Source organism: Protopterus annectens, chromosome 4.part0 (assembly GCF_019279795.1).
Source record: "Protopterus annectens isolate FY-2018-M chromosome 4.part0, PAN1.0, whole genome shotgun sequence".
Lineage (NCBI taxonomy): Eukaryota > Metazoa > Chordata > Ceratodontiformes > Protopteridae > Protopterus > Protopterus annectens.
The window spans coordinates 948,243,648-948,260,164 of NC_056733.1; positions in this window are offsets into that span (position 1 = coordinate 948,243,648).

Below are 16,517 nucleotides of genomic sequence, written 5' to 3' on the forward strand. Positions count from 1 at the left end.
TGAAAATTGTAAATGTGGTGCAGACTCCATCTGCAAGCATCCAGATGGGTGCCCTGTAGCACCAAAAGTCTTTTTACACCAGTTGATCTGTGCCTATCATTTTCCTGCCCATTTGGGCCAGAACTCACTAATTAAGCTGATCCAGTTTGACTGGTATGCACCTGGTCTTTCGGAATCTGTACACCATTTTGTGTCAAGCTGCTCAATCTGTTTACAGTTTAACATTTCAAAAGGCACTCAGGTCCTGCTCCAGCCTCTGCCAAAACCTTCAGGTTCCTTTTGTACACTAAAATGGGAGTTTATTGAACTACCTCCCTTAGCATGTTTCAATATGTTCTTACTATAATTGATGTCTTTTCTGGCAGGGTTGAGGCCTATCCATGTGCCAGGAATTATGCTATTTCTGTTGCTAAGAAGCTATGCATTAAGTTTATCCCTCATTTTGGGGTACAGTGCCATATTTATTCTGACAGAGGCATGCACTTTTACCTCACAATTGACACAAGCAATTTGAAAAATGCTAGGTGTTGTGTTGACATTTCATTGTCCTTATAGACCTCAAGCTTCTGGCATTACTGAGAGGGCAAATCAGACTATTAGGGTATGATTATCTAAGCTTACTGCAGAAACAGGCCTCACCTGGGTACAAGCACTACCTTTAGTATTATTTTCTATGTGAGGCCAAACTCATCACTCCAAGGGTCTTTCTCCACATGAAATTATTATGGCTCGACCCATCCATATGCCCCTCACCCCACCACCTCCTTTTTCTGACTATCAGTTACATGGTGCTAATTTATTGTCCTACTGCAAATCTCTTGTTTCTGTTTTACAGCACCACCACCGCCAGGTCATACAAGTTCAAACTCTACCTGAACCTGACCTGGCAAACCATCTTCAGCTAGGTGACTGGGTGTATGTTAAATCCTTCACTCAGAAAGTAGCCTTGCAGACCCACTAGAAGAGGCCTTACCTGGTTTTGCTCACTACCTCCTCTGCTGTTCAACTACAAGGATCATCTACCTGGATACACATTTCAAAAGTCAAGAAAATCATGCCTTCGGAAGCTCAACAACCACTATCCTTCTCTTCACCTCAGGACATTCCAGAACCTGTTGCACGTCACACCCGGAGCCACATTAAACCACCCTCCTAAAGCTGTGAACTTTATTTTACTTTCCAGCCATGACCATAGCTTCTCCTGCTACCATGCACCTCCTGACAGACCCAACTGATTCTTCACTCAGGACACTTCATCCCTTTGGTACGACTGTACAGCAACAATATCAACCTTCTTTGTGGACCACAGCATTCCCTCAGAAACAATTTGTGTGTATTTGCAGCACACTTATTGTACTCCTAATTTTGCAATTGTGGGCATTCCTTTTTTTGGCTACCTTCACCAGTCTTGTGACCACCCCACACCTTCACGTTCACCAACGAGCATCTAGTTGGCACCCAAACTTTAACACGTACCATGCCTTTAGGTTCATGTGTGCCTCCTCTTTCAATGTCAGTAATCGTTGGGTTTGCACCATGATTTCTACTGCTCATGATGGCATCCTATTCACCAGCTTTCCCCTCAACACTTCTATGTATCAACCTATTTTAACCAGTCTCACTGGAGGATTGTTGTCATATCCTAACAAGACTATGTCACTTTCGTTGGCCTTTCACCAGCATGGCATTTTGTGTCTGAAGCAGAATGGATCCAAAAAAGTGTGGTTGAGCAGTTGTGACACTTATATCATGAGTCTGCCACGCCATCCTTCTAGCTTACATTGCAAATCAATCAAAGGTCAACAAAGCATCTTTTTCTGATTGGAGACTGTGCCCACAGGGTACTGCCAGAAAGAAAGCAACTTCAAAGAGACTAAATAGCACACACAAACTACTTCATCAGCAAGAATGGATTTTTGAAAATGATATGCAGTGACATAATCTCTCTAAATATGTTCAAATACAAGACGACCTGGGCTTCAATGTATTTTTTTTATTGTTTCTGAAAATGTCTCAAAGGTAATATTGAATGATGGCTGTTACTTTATCTGCTGGAAAAAGGTATACAAATGGCTACATGAAAATTGGTCTGGCAGCTGTTTTCTGGGTTATTTAGTCCCAGCTATAAGACATGTATACACATTACCCCAAGAAAAAGTCCAAAATATTCGAGAGGTAAAGGCTCCTAATAACCCTGTGGGTAAGGTAGATGCATCCTGGATCTATCACCATGATCTTGCCCATGTCAGCACATAAGGACCTCAGGGACAATGTTATTTTTGGGCTGGCATGATACCCTCTTATGGGACCATGAAATCAATTTGGGAGCTAAGAAAACTGTCAAAACTCCTTGAAACACTGAGCAATGCAACCTTTTCAGTGCTAGAACTTGTAACTGATGAGCTGACAGCTATGAGAGCTGTGGTCCTACAAAACCATATGGCTGTTCATTTCATGCTTGCGGCTAAAGGGGGTACTTGTGCTTTAATCCAGGAGGAGTGCTGTACTTTTATCCCTGACAACAAACACAAGATAACTAGCCATTTGGAGATGATTCAAAAGGTTTCAGAACTGTCGGAGACCAAGGAAGCTGATAGCTCCACTTGGGCATGGTTAACAAACTTATTCTCTGGCTGAGGTGGTGGCATACTAAAACTAGTAATGTTGATTGCTATTCTTTTCTTAATAACCCTTCTGGTTCTATTTTTGATAAAGACATTGATTTGTAAACTGTTGACTGCTAAGGTAGCAAAAGCTCAATCAAAGCTTTACATGCCAATTTTTAATGATAAAAACAATGAAGTAAATGTGTGCAATAATGCTGAGATTTCAGATGTTATGTTAGTGTTGAGTTATGGAAAAATGTTTGATAGACTATATGGTGATGCTTAATCAGCATCAAATGAGGGATTGTAAAATCTGAAAGGTCAAAAGCAGGCGCATTGAAGGTTAAGAGTACGTGATTGACTGCACGGAGTAAGCAAGCACTGACTTCAAGAAAGTTATGTGGTCAAGACAACAAGTCCTTATATGGACTTATATCCGATTTTCTTTTTCTACCTAGCAATAAGTATTCAGGTGTGTCTTAATGCTTACGGGGAACCACCTGATTAGTATATGTAAATTCTCCATTGTCTATTGGCGTGTATATTCGATTCAGTATCAGTATTATCTAAGCGTGTATAAGCTCACAGTTTCCTTTGTTCAAGGAGATTCCCTATATTAACTTTGGGGTCTTCCACACATGTGTTAATAAAGCTACTACAAAAGAGAGAACTGGTGCAGCGTATTCTTTTATAATTCATGATTAATTATATAACTAACTGTACTATCGGTTCATGTTTCTCAACAGTTGTTTTACAGACTGTCTCGATCTATAAGAGACATGGGCAGTACCCCAGGAGCAAATTGTTGGTCCTCCTCATTTATCCAAAGTCTTTTTGAAGAGAGTGAGGAATGGGCTTTGTTTTATAAAGATGGGAAGTTTATTCTATAAAGAAGGTAGCCTTTGGGATATTTATTTGACATTTGGTTACCAAGAAAGTCTGACTGGGTGGGTGACACATTTTCAGTGAAGGTGCATGGAGAAAAGCTCCATTACAAGATAAAGAGATAATCATTACAGTATTAACAGTATCATGCAAATACATACAGTACAGTGTGATATAAATAATATAGTGTTACATACAAATGAGCATCACTGTACATGTTAACATTTTGGTAATGTTGGTTACGGATGGAGATGAGATGTAACATCAACAACGTTTTTGTACAAGAAGTTGAGGAAGAAAGTATGGTTTAGCTTATTGTACAAGTGTCTAAAATGTTTCATTTTTATTTGTCGAATTTACATAGGTACATATATACATGGAGGCAGATGTTATAAGGCAACAGACAGGGAGGCATAAGTTGATCTGAGTGACAAGTAGATTGCTGTAAGCAGTGATGAGCAGTGGTTAGCAGATGAGATGCAGATTTTGTGGAAGGTGGGATAAGCATACAATACAAGTTTGAGCAAGAGGAGATGGAGGGTATGACATGGTATGGGGTCAAAGAGAAAGTTAAAGGTTATGAGAGTGATGGGGTAACAATAAAAAGTGTGGTGAGAGGGAAAAGTGGATTGTTAGAGACATAGTAGGTGATTGGTGTTCATTTTGGTTTCATACAAGGACGGTTACTTGATTTGAGTAGTAATTGTTTTAGCTTAAATTTGAATTTCTTGAGATTTACTGTTGTTCTTATGTCTAAGGGTAGTGAGTTCCATAGTTTAGTTACTGAATAGGATAGAGTGATTGTCCAGCAGTTTTGTTTGGTTTGTTTGGATAGAAATCTGTCTCTGCAGTAAGTTCTGTTAGGGTCACAAATAAGGTTCAGGTCTATGGAACACATAATCCTCGTATAATTTTTCCTGCAAATATGTAATATTTTCATCAAGACTGGATCAGAGAATATCTTGTAGGACAGGCATAAGTCCCCTGTCAATAAATGATATGAGACACATAAAGGTATAGAGCCTTTATTCAATCTGCATAAGACACGTGTTTTATGCTTTGTATATTTTTTAGTGAGAAACATCTGGGGCTGCTCCAGTTGATGTAAGAGCCTGCTTAGGTACATAAAGAAGGGACCACTGTACTTGATTATAGGCCTGATAAGGGCCGAGTACAATGGCACTATGACCTCCTTTGATCTTGATGCCATACCTTTACTTATAAGTTGAGCCACACAGAAGGATTTCCTCACTACCATAGCTACCTGGTGGTCAAAGTTTAAGTTACTATCTATCTGTGTTCCTAGATCCTTCACTACTGGGTCTATTTTTAGTTGTGTGCTATCAATACTATAATTTGAAAGGCTATCTGATTTACTGAAGGGTATTATTATGCATTATTTTAGCATTTAGTCTTAGACCATGGTTTTGACACCAGTTGTTTTTCATTTTTAAGCCTGTTTGCAGGATGCCAACATCATTTGGAGATTCAGTGATTGCTCCTAGTTTACATTAATTGGTGAACCTGGTTCATAGGTTCATAGGTTGGTACTAGGCTATTGGCCCTAGGGCCTATACAAGCCAAGCCATAACAATTCCCAGGCTATTTCTTCCCACACTATTTGGTGGCCCCCAACATTGGCCTTCACTCCAAAGAAGTATATACCAAACAGGAGGGGTCCCAACACTGAGTCCTGTGGGACACTGCTAGTAACAGGTTTCTTATTCACCTGTCTGGACAACATGTGTCCTGTCAGTGACTTAGTTCGATATCCATGTGAAGATGTAGGGGGTTATGCTTAACTCGGTATGTTTATCTATGATCCCCAAGTGGGGGATTGTGTTGAAAGCTTTGGCCAGGCCTAGATAAATGGTGTATACTGTTTTACTCTCATCCATGCCCCTGGTGACTTTCTTGAAGAAGTTCACCAGATTGAGCAGGCAAGACCTCCCTTTGACAAAGCCAAATTGGGTCTGGTCGAGTGCTTGGAGTAGTTCCTATGTTGTTATTGATCAGGTCCATGATAATTCTCTCCATGGCCTTGCAGGTAAGACTGGTCAAGCTTATGGGTATTGTGAAGATATGTGAAGGCTGCCAGCCTAGCCAGATAGAATTTTGTAGATAATTTTGTTATTGGGAAATATTAATATAAGCCACAGGCTTCTTTTCTTAAATGGAAGAAAATGGTTTTAAATGTTGAACTTCAAAAATGTAACCACATTGCACTCTGCTGAAGGAAAGCTGATAAGTCAAGCATTGTATAATTGTTTGATCTCGAAACTCGGAGCTGAGATATCTGAATGAAGGAATTCTTCCTATTGTTTTGAGACCAGAGTTAATGGCTAGAATTTACATGTATAATATCTTTTATTGCACTGCCTTCCTTACCAGCTGCAAGATCAAAAGGGCTGTTACACTGAGTTTCTGTTAGCCTGGGAAACAGAGAATAATAATGTAATTTGAAATGAGTCAGTGGTACTGTGCTATCAATTTAAGAACAGAGAGAGAGAGAGAGAGAGAATTAGAGCATTTTGCATTTGTTTTCAGAACTGATATCACCAGCACTGCCTTGTTCCATATGTAAGTTTATCTTAGAACTGTGTTTGCTCTTAGATATAGATAGGAAATAGGAAGTCTAGTCTAGCTGTTTTCTATATTTATGTCAGAACTATTCTAGTGTATTATTTTAAGCATTTTCCTGTGATCTCTGTACTCTTGTCTAGCACTGTGTAATATGAAGTATTGTCTTGTGTTTTTATTATTTATTATTATATGTTTTAAACCTTTCAAATGTGGCTGTTTTGTGTAGAGATAATTTAAGCTTTAGAGTACATTGCATGCATATAGTGATACTGTCCAAACCACTCCAAATAAGTCTTGCTGTTCATCGCACTCACAATTTGGATAATAATATTGCACAGTAATAATTGGACACACTTTGATAAGGGTTTTATTAGTAGCTGATATTAGTGGTTGGTGGCAAGTGGTGCTACCATATAGTCTGGGCAGAAAGGGAATAGCTGGAGAACCTGTGCCAGCCTTCCCCAGGAGTGTCTGTGTGTTTGTATATAACTCATATCTCAAAATGTGTGTGTGTGTGTGTGTGTGTGTGTGTGTGTGTGTGTGTGTGTGTGTGTGTGTGTGTGTGTGTGTGTGTGTGTGTGTATGTGGGTGTCAGCTATTTGGGCAGTGACATGAAGAACTGGTTGGACAGAAAGGGTGCTGGAAGTTTTAGCTTGACCACTAGGCTGAGATCTGGACCCTATAGCTGTGACAGTGGGGAGTCTTATTGGGGGTCTGGAGAGAAAGGGAGAAACCAGGCCCAGACTGACTGTGATTTTTGTGTACTCTTAAGGAAAATTGTACTTTACTGTGTGTGTATTTGTTATCCTTAATAAATATTTTTAAACCTTTCAATTGTGGCTGTTTTGTGTAGAGATAATTTAAGCTTTAGAGTACATTGCATGTATATAGTGATACTGTCCAAGCCACTCCAAATACGCCTTGCTGTTCATCACACTTACCATTTGGATAATAATATTGCAAATTAATAATTGAATACCCTTTGATAATGGCCTTATTAGTAGCTGATATTAGTGGTTGGTGGGAAGTGGTACTAACGTATAGTCTGGGAAGAAGGGCATAGCTGGAGAACCTGTGCCAGGCTTCCCCAGGAGTGTCTGTGTGTTTGTATATAACTCATATCTCAAAGTGTGTGTGTGTGTGTGTGTGTGTGTGTGTGTGTGTGTGTGTGTGTGTGTGTGTGTGTGTGTGTGTGTGTGTGTGTGTGTGTGTGTGTGTGTGTCAGCTATTTGGGCAGGGACACGAAGAACTGGTTGCACAGAGAGAGTGCTGGAAGTTTTAGCTTGACCACTAGGCTAAGATCTGAACCCTATAACCCTGCCAGTGGGGAGTCTTATTGGGGATCTAGAGAGAAAGGCAGAAACCAGCCCCAGACTGACTGTGATCTCTGTGTGCTCTTAAAGAAAATTGTGCTTTATTGTGTGTGTATTTGTTATCATTCCCATTGTGGATGCCCCTCACTGGTGTTAGTGGTGAGGACTGAGGCTCCTTGATTGCTGGGCCAGTGCACAGGCATCACAGGTCTGTAGTTTCCTGGATCAGTTGATGGGCCCCCTTGTACAGAGTGATGACTGTTCCAGTCCTCCATTTCGGGAGGCTGTGGTTTAAGAGAGTTTCTTGTGGCCCCGATAGATTCTGTTTTAAGCTATTTAAGAAGTATCCTGCAATGTTTGTCAGGACCCATGAAGGCTGTGTTTTTGGCTTTAAACAGTGCAGTAAGTACCTTTTACCTCATAATGACTGGTAGGGGGATGGTTGCAGGCATTTATTTGGGTGTGGTAGGAGGTGATGGGGGGACTGAAACTGTGGGCCAGCATGCTTGCTATAGTTTCATGCTGGGTGTAAGTTTGTCATGCATGATTAACTTGGCACATTGCTGAGCATTTCCCCTGAGGTTATGAACAGAAATAAAAAAGCCTTATGGTTATCTTTCACCTCCTCATAGGTTGCTTTGGCAGATTTGACCAGGTCTCTAAGTTGTTTGTTTAGACTGAGAGTGTCTTTTTTCACTGTTTGCCTGTTCTTCTTGGATTTGGACAGAATTTTTTTTCCATTTTGTTGAATAGCCTTTTTTAGGCTAAGGGTCCACCAGGGTGATTTATCTTTTCCAGTAATCATAGGTTTGACTTAGACAGGTACTGTCTCCTCTGTGCAGCTATGAGTGTGGCTGTACAGTGCTTTTGTATACAGCTAAGAGTAGACCTCAGCATCACCTGGGTTCTGAGGGCTTGGAAGTTTAATAAACGGTCACTTAGTTTGACGTAACTGGCCTCAGCATAGTTCTTAACAGGTTTGGAGTAAGATGGGGGTTCTAGGTTAGTTTTAATACTAAAGGAGATTGTTTTGTGGTCACATCTTACCAGGGAGAAGTTAATATATGGGGAGGGAGCAGCAGACCCCCCCCTAAGTTCGTGAGTACTAGTTCTAGGATATTTGTACCTCTAGTTGGGGAGCTAGCTGATTGTTCCAGGGTGTTTGTATTGATGAAGTCCAAAAACCTCTGAGCAAGTGAATTATGGGTCATGTAAGTCTCTCAGTTTATGGAGGTGTAATTGAAGTCACTTATAAGTATGGCATTAAGCTGAATGTTAAAAGATTCCAGCAGGTTTTGTTAGGGGGTGTGGTTTTCCAGACTCATGTTAGGGGGATCTGTAGCTAACAAGGATATGATAGGTGGTCGCACCTGTGGTTGGTTGGTTGGGCATGGAGCAGCTGAAACGAGTCATGCTGCTGGACAAGTTCTTTATGAGCACTGAGACACCTCCTCCCTTTGTTTTACCCTGAGCTGATGGGGATCAAAATGTATGAAAGGCACTGCAGCTTTTGACAGCCACTGTGTGTTCCATGGCTCTGAATCATGTTTCTGTGACTGCACATATGGCTGCATTCTCCTGAGTGAAGAGTGCTTCCATGGAAGCATTGAGCAGCAGTATACTTATGTAGTCATGAGTGATTTTTGTTATTTTGGAGGGTTTAATAACTTGCACAGCATAAAAAGGTATTATAGAGAAAGATAACGTTTTTTCAAGTATCTGGAAGCTAAATCATGACAAGTGCAAACCATCTCTGGCAAAGCATTGTAGTTTGTGGATCATGTCTCCCCAGGCTGACAGATATTGGATCCTCCTGTTATGACACCAGAAACTAAGCCAATTGTTGAAGTCAGTCATTATTTTGCTGTACTGTGGTATCATCATTGGGGAAGGTAGGATGGTACTCAAGGCTAGATTTATACCCACCTGGGGCTCATATTCAGAGAGCTCCATTATGTCTTTATGTAGTACGTCTTAGGTCATTTGCACCCATATAGTCTATGACCGTGTCATGCTGGTACTTGTTTAAAGGCCTAAGTGCATGCGTGATCTGGTGGACACTGGCTCCAGACAGACAGGCCATAGTGGTATTTTCCTTTTTAACCTGGTAAGGGGGACATCAGTATATCTTACAGTGGAATCTCTAATAACTGGAATGCTTGAATGTGTGGTGTGTTACATTATGGGCTTCTAACTGGGGCTATTATGATTTTCAGAGTTATGTGTTGTGCAAGGTGTTATCTTTTTTTGAGTGTGAGCAGGGGGTCACTGAAAGATGCTTTTAGGAAGTTTTGGAGGTTTGAGTCGATTACAAGTGAGTACCTCCGAATAAATGGGTCCATGCGTTTGTTCCTTAGTGTTGGAAGTGAGTGGTTTGAATGTAAAGCTAACAAAAGGTTTGCATTTTTGTGTGTGTATGTGAGAGCTTTGTCTCCAATGACATTGTGTATCTACACCCCTCACACACTGTATTTGTTCTAAAATTAAATGGTTGTCACTGAACATGAGGCAGTTAATACACTGCCTCAAGATGCCCATATTCACCAGGCCAGAAACAGGAATGACAGGAAAGCACCTGTCCATTATACCAGATCCTTAGTATATGGGAAGGAGTAGGGGAGAGCCCCTTAAAGGTCTAAGTGAGAGTGTTTAGTAGTAGTATACTATACGATGACCTGCAGTGGCACACCCTCTGCACAATCTGGCAGCTCTTTGAGCAGCTATAAACAGTAGGAGACTATGGAGAGCATTTCCTATAGAGGATTTTAAACTGGAGAGGTTTGCTTATATACAAGGTATGGGTAACAGCATTTGTGCATTGTGCTAACATGAGCCTTTTATAGCAGCAGGATGAAAGACTTTCACACAGTTAAGTCCTCAGGCCAACCAGATAAACATACAATAAGCTTTCCACCAGCAGTTCCCAACTCAGATGCTGATCATGGAAATAATGGTAGAACTTGCCTAGGCCCTTGGGCCATTAGCCTAGTAACTTCATGGGATCCTATTTTCCTATGACCACTGGAAGTAGCTTGGTAACAGCTCCTCAGTCCTCTGCTCCATTTGCCAGACTCCTGGTGGGAAATTAACTGAAGTCCCCTACCCCACAAAAAAGTCCTTTCAAGTATGCCATTTCCCTTAATGATGTGGCATTTCTAATATTTTAAAATTTATTTAAATGAGTTAGAAAGTTATCCTGCAGCCCATGTTTGTAATCAGGACTTTATTAATATGACATCTGGCAGGCATCTTTCTGATGGCATTCTTTGCTTGATAGCTGTAGGCTCCCCTACACTTTGCTCATTGTAAACTTGGCCAGGCCGTATCCAATGAACTTCAACCCACTAATCTTATACAGATCTATATTTATAACTTTGAAACGTCAAAAGCATGAATGCTCTTACATGGACCCAAAATAATCAAAGGTAGTATGCTAATAAACCTTGAATGGCCAGAACAGCGATTTTTCCTCAGGGAAAAAATCACTGGCCAAAAAACCACTAAAACAAATGCAAATGCAAAATAAAGTGTTGGGGCTTCCTCCCACCCCCCTACTCAAATATACCAACTCTGGATTGCACTACAGTGGAGGAAATGGCAAAGCCCCAACAATGGCCTAGCGCTGTTCTGGCCATTTGAGGTTTAGTAGCTTTGATTATTTCAGGTCGATGTAAGAGTGTTCGCTCTTTGGAAGCTTCAACATTATAATAGAAAAAGAAGTTATGTACTCAACATAACATTCCATCTGAGTAGTTCTACTTTATTTGTCTTCAGCCTGTGGGTACTGGATCCATATTGGATCCAAGCCGGCAACTTCATAAGCATCTGCTCCGAGCTCCAAGCTCCTCCCCTTACCCATAATACACCACCATTACCTTCCAACCCTCAGATCAAGTTTGCTGCATCCTACACTGAACAACCCGATCCCAAAACACCTTACACATATAAAAAACAGCTATGAATGCTGTCCATATGGTAAGGCCAGGAGGAAGGAGGGAGGGACGGTTGAAGACAAATGAAGTAGAACTACTCATATGGAACGTTATGGTGAGTACATAACTTTTTTATCTGAAGTAGTTTACTTCATTTGATCTTCAACCTGTGGGACAGAGTCCCAGCTACTAAACACCTGGGTGGCCCTCATGGAAGGATATTCTGGAACACCGCAAAACCAAAGGATGCTCTCCTTCAAGAAATCAAATCCAATTTATAGTGAGAAATAAAGGTATGAGATGAGGACCAAGTAGCCGTAGAACAAATGTCTGAGAATACTCTCAAACAAAAAGCCACAGAAGTAGCCATGGACCTAGTTGAGTGAGCCTTAACCTGACCGAGAGGAGACAAACCTTTATCCTTGTAGATTGGAAGGATACGTAGTTATATCCACCTAGCAATTGTCACCTTAGAAATAGGTTTACCCAAAAAAAGTTTAGAAAAGGACATAAACAACTGGTCAGATTTATGAAAAGTTTTAGTCCTCTGCAAATAGAGCTGTAACTGTCTATAAACAGCCAACAAATGCAACTTGTATTCAGTTGTGTTTGTAAAATTTGGAAATAAAACAGGTACATTAGTAGTTTGAGTAAAGTAGTAGTTTGAGAAAAGAAGGACTGGTGCAAAGAGAAACCCTGTCCTTGTGAAAACCATGTATGGAACCTTGACAGACAATGCCTGAAGTTCTGAAACCCTCCTAGCAGAGGTGATAGCCACTAGAAAGGCTGTCTTCCAAGACAAAATCTTAAGCTCTGTGGTTGCTGCAGGTTCAAATGGAGGAGCAACCAATGCTTGAAGTACCATAGTAAGGTCCCATGGGGGAATGGGATCTTTGACTGGAGGACGTAAGAGAAAGGTACCTTTAATAAAGGCTTTGCACAATCTGGAAGAGGCTAAAGAAGCAGAGTTCTCACCCATGTGAAAATGAGAAATGGCGGCTAGTTGAACCTTGACCATAGACGAGCTAGCCACTTGTTGAAAAATATTTGCCAAAAAATCAAGAATAGCCGGAATGGGAGCCATGAAAGGATCTAAACTCCTTTGAGATGCCCAAAAGGAAAAACGCTTCCATTTGTTGCGATAAATCTTCCTGGTGGACAACTTATGAGCTGCCACCAGAATAGACCTGACTAAAGAAGACAATCCAGGAGTCCTAGCAATTAAGGGAACTGGAGCAGTCAAGCTGTGAGCTTCATAGATTCATAGGTAGGTACTAGGCTATCTGCCCGAAGGCATTTATAAGCCTAGCCAGAATGTGTTGGCTTTCGTCACCCCCTTAGATTAGTTCCTGTACCTCTGTCCAGCAGAGCCACTGAAGTGATCCCCAAGGTAAACTTTCTGTTTCCCATCAACTCGTCAAGATTTCTTTTGAAGAGTGTTAGCGAGGAGCTCTGCCTGATGTAGATTGGGATCTTGTTCCAAAGCATGGGAAGTCTCTGGGACAGGAATCTATCCCTCCAGCACGTCCTATTTATTGTTGTGGTGAGGTTTAGATTCCTAGAGTGTGTGGCTCGCGGGGATAAGGTTTTCTTTAGGTGGAGCATGTCCATCAATTCTGGGTTGGACATGGCCTTATATGTCAGGCAGAGATCACCCCTGAGTAGGCGGTATGCAACCGAGTTACAGCTGTAATTTCTTCAGTCGAGCTGCATAGGGCATCTGTTTGAGGTCAGTGATCCTCTTGGTGAGTTACTTCTGTGGTCTTTCCAGCTGTTGCAGGTGTCTTGTAAGGTACATCCTAAATGGGGCGTTGTATTCTATGATGGGTCTGATGAGTGATGAGTAGAGGGGTACAATGACCTCTTTTGATCTGGATGCGAACCCTTTTGTGATTAGGTGGGCCATGTAGAAGGATTTTCTAACCACTTTGGCAATGTGATTATCAAAGTTGAGATTACTATCTACTTGGGTCCCCAGATCCCTTATTATGTCTTTCGTATTTAGGGGACAACCACCTATGTAGACTGTCCAGATTTGGACGAGGGACCCTTGAGGGGTGCAAAATGAGATCCTGAATGGGATCCAAGATCCAAGGAGGAGCTAGAAGATGAGACCAAAGGAAGGGAAACCATACCTGGCGAGGCCAAAATGAGGCAATGAGGATCATTTTGCTCCCCAGATGACAAGCTTTCTGTAGGAACTTCAGATTAAGGGATCCAGGAAGATAAGCATAAAGAAGACTGGGAGGCCAAACATGGACATCTCTGGGGGACTCCCCCAGTGGGGGGTTCAGAGTGAAGAACTCACTGCATTTTGCATTGGAAGGAAATGAGAAGAGATCACAGCAAGGCCGACCCCACTCTAGAATAATCTGCTCCGCTACTGAAAGATTCCGAGACCACTCGTAAGGTATCAGAATAGTCCAGCTTAGTTTGTCCGCTAGAATGTTGGACCATCGCGGAATATGCGTTGCTACCAGAAAACGACCGGTGGAGATTGCCCATTCCCAAACCCTCATGGCCTCGCGACAAAGGGGGTAAGATCTGGTGTCTCCCTGTTTGCTGATATACCAGACCACTGTTGTCTGACTGTATTACAGTGGTTCCCAAAGGTAGAAAGGCATGAAGGGCCTGCGATGCTAAAAGGACTGCCCTCATCTCCAGAGTGTTTATATGCAAACTGGTCTTGATTGGAGACCACATGCCTTGGACTGTCCTTCCTGAACAATGCCCCCCCACCTTAGCTGGGAGGCATCCGTGGTCACTGTGGCTTGGGCAGGGGCTGGAACAAAAGGTCATCCCTCCAAGATTTCTGAAGACTGCATCCAACAAAGAAGGGATGCCCTGCAGACTCTGCTGAGGGGTATTGGGTACGACAACGGAAGATCCAACAAAGACCACTGCACCGCTAAAGTCCACTGTAGTACTCGCATATGTAATCAAGCACATGGTAGAAGTGTTATTGTCGCTGCCATAGAACCTAGGGCCCTTAAGACCGACTCTGCTGAGGGAAGGTGAGATCAGTAAATGAAGGCGACATGCATCCTTAAATTTCGAACTCTCTTCAAGGTCAACAAAACTTTTGTCTGTAACGTGTCTATCCATGCCCCTATGTATTCTATCACCTGGACAAGATTCAGAAGAGATTTGGCTGTGTTGATTGTAATCCCTAGATAGTGTGCAAGGTGTAGGAAATAGTCTCTGGTCCGACAAAGTAGATGCTTGGTGGGAGCAGTAAGGAGCCAGTCATCCAGGTAAGGGTAGACCTGAATCCCCTGAAGCCTCAGGTGAGCCGCTACTACTGCCGTCACTTTGATGAACACCCTGGGGACTGTGGTGAGACTAAAGGGTAGGGCTCAAAACTGATAATGACTGGCTCCTAGCCAGAAGCGGAGAAACCTCCTGGAGCTTCTGTGCATCTTTATGTGATAGTAAGCATCCTGGAGGTTGAATGAGCACATCTAGTTGCTCTCTTGCAGGTACGGCATGATAGACTGTAAAGTGACCATCTGGAATTTCTCTTTGGCAACTGACAGGTTCAGAGTAGACAGGTCCAGAATGCGCTTTAAGTCCCCCCGTCTTTTTTTGGCACCAAAAAGAACCTGGAGTAAATGCCCGATCCAGACTGATCTGGGGGGATGGGTTCAATGGCTCGTTTCTTTAGCAGCTTGGAAACCTCTAGCACTGCTACCTCCCTTTGCATGGATGGTACATCTGGGAGATGTTTGTAAGGAGTAGGGAGAACCACAAACAGGATTAAATAGCCTCTGGAAATTATCTGAAGCACCCAATGGTCTGATGACATGGACTCCCATGCCACTAGGTGCAATGACAGGCGACCCCCGACTGCCTCCAGAGCAGAGCACTCATGCAACCCCTCAGGGTTGCTGTGCAGGCCTGTCCGAGAACTGTTCTCGAGACCCAAACTTCCTCAGACCCCGTCTGCCTCTGGGCCAGTGCCTATCCTGTCTCCTTCTGCCTCTAGGGGAAGAAGGGCCCTGAGTGTCCGAGGAATACTGAGACTTCTGGAACCACATCTTCTTTTGCCCTTGCTGATTCCAGGAAAAGGATCTTTGAGGGTTTGAGAAGCAGATTCTGATGGCAGACAGTGTCTTCCCATTTTTCTCACTCTGGACCAAGGTGCCACAGATGGTCTTACCAAAGAGGAAAGAGCTGTCATATGGGGCATTCGCAAAAGACACCTTGAAGGGTTCCATGAACTGACACAATCTGAGCCAGGCATTACGCCTCATGGACATGCTGGACCCAGCCACCCTAGCCACTCCATCGGTCGTGTGTGAGAGGAGTCGCATAGACATGTTTGAAACCACTGTCCAGGTAGCCATCCTCATGGAAAACGTAGCCCTGTCCTCCTGCAACATGGGCTTTGGGGGAGACTCAGCCACTTCCTTAACCAGGTCGCGCTGTAGTCGAGTAGCATGAGCCAGATAGTTCAGCTCCCTGATAGAAAAGGTCGCTGAAGCATAAACCCACTTCCCTAGGTGATCCATCATCCTAGACTCATGGTCAGGAGGATGGACCAAGGAACTGTCCTGGGCTAGTTCCTTCTTGGTGGCAGCTGCTACCACCATAGCGTCTACAGGGGACCCTTTATTCCAAGCCGGTCTGTCTACAGGGGGGGGGGGGCTCAATATTATGTCTAGGCATTTAGGGATTGGTTCCACAGTGTCCGGTTCCTTCCAAGCACATGAGGTGACTAAGTTCACTAATGGATCCATGGGAGGGGACACCCAGGAAGTAGATGGGCCCGTGCCGAAAGCCTCCAGGAACACGGATTCATCCGAGGAAGGTTTTGGGGTGGACCAATCTCCCCGCTGGCACAAGATTTCCATGATGTCTCCAAAGGAGACATCCTCGGGAGGTAATTTGGGGGAACGTTCCCCATCATCCAAATCCATGTCCTCGGTGAGGGACTCTGTGGAGGAGTCCAAGTGCCTCCCCTTGCATGTATGCTTGTGAGGAACCTCTCTGGTGGGGCTTTCCGGAAGGAACTCACAAACCACTTAGTGTTCCTTAGGGGGAACTGTCTGGGACTCCTCAAACACAGGCTGTCCCTGTGGTAAAATGATGAGATTCACACACAAAGCAGAAGGAGTCGGGGTGGAGTCTGAAGATGTAGTCAGGGGCCTCGATCCATTGGAGAGAATCCTTTCCACAGCGCCAAATGCTGGGGGAGA